The sequence below is a fragment of the Mya arenaria genome, chromosome 7 (genome assembly GCF_026914265.1).
Source record: "Mya arenaria isolate MELC-2E11 chromosome 7, ASM2691426v1".
NCBI lineage: Eukaryota > Metazoa > Mollusca > Bivalvia > Myida > Myidae > Mya > Mya arenaria.
This window is the reverse complement of record NC_069128.1, coordinates 32,520,987-32,522,431: the sequence shown is the minus strand read 5'-3', so window position 1 is coordinate 32,522,431 and position 1,445 is coordinate 32,520,987.

Here is a 1,445-nt window from a genome sequence, read left to right as displayed (position 1 = left end):
ATGCGCAGTGCTATAATAATTAATAAGTAAATGTTTTTAGCTCACCTGTCACATAGTGACAAGGTGAGCTTTTGTGATCACAATCTGTCCGGCGTCCGTCTGTCGTCCGTCCGTAAACTTTTACTTTAAACGACATCTCCTCATAAACCGCTTAGCCAATTTCTTCCAAACTTTACAGGAATGTTCCTTGGGTGGTGGTCCCCTTTGAAAATTGTTCAAAGAATTGAATTCCATGCAGAACTCTGGTTGCCATGGCAACGGAAAGGAAAAACTTTAAAAATCTTATTTTTCAAAACCACAAGGCCTAGAGCCTTAATATTTGGTATATAGCATCATCTAGTGGTCCTCTACCAAAATTGTTAAAACTATCCCCCTGGGGTCAAAAATGGCCCTGCCCCGGGGGTCACTTGTTTTACATAGACTTATATAGGGAAAACTTTAAAAATCTTCTCAAAAACCACAAGGCCTAGAACCTTGAAAATTGGTATGTGTCATCATGTAGTGGTCCTCTACAAAATTTGTTCAAATTATTCTCCTGGGGTCAAAAATGGCCCCGCCCCAGGGGTCACTAGTTTCATTACATAGTGTTATATAGTAAATCTTTAAAAATCTTCTCCGAAACTGTAAGGCCCAGGGCTTAGATATTTGGTATACAGCATCATCTAGTGGACCTCTACCAGATTTGTTCAAATTATTGCCACAGGGTCAAAATTGACCCCGCCTAGGGGGTCCTTGTTTTTACGTAGTGTTATATAGTAAATCTTTAAAAATATTCTTCTCCAGAACCGTAAGGCCAGGAGATTAGATATTTGGTATACAACATCATCTTGTGGACCTCTATCAAAGTTGTTCAAATTATTGCCACAGGGTCAAAATTGGCCCCGCCCTGAAAGTTATTTGTTTTTATATAGTCTTATATAATAAAACTTTAAAAATCCTCTTCTCCAAAATATAAGACCTAGAGCTTTCATATTTGGTATATAGTGTTACCAGTAACCTAGTGGACCTACACCAAAGGTATTCAAATTATTGTCCCGGGGTCAAATTGGCCTTGCTCAGGGGTCATTTGTTTTTACATTGTCTTGTCACTGAACATCTTTTCCTCTGAAAGTAAAGGTCAGAATGACTCCATACTTGATATGTAGCATCCTTACATGGTCCTTTCTCAACTTTGTTCAAATGGTTTTGTTTGGCCCCTTTTAGGCGTCACCATAGCAAAAAATAGAAAAACCTTTAAACAACTTGATCTTATTAACTGCTTGATGGATCTTCAAGTCTGAAGCATCCTAGCATGGGCCTCTGTCAGGTCTTTTCAAATAATTTTGTTTGGCCCCTTTTAAGGGCCACCAGAGCTAAAATTAGTAAAAAAACTTAACATTTTCTTCGCATGAACCCCTTGATAGATCTTCAGCAAATTTGGTTTGAAGTGTCCTTGCATGGACCTC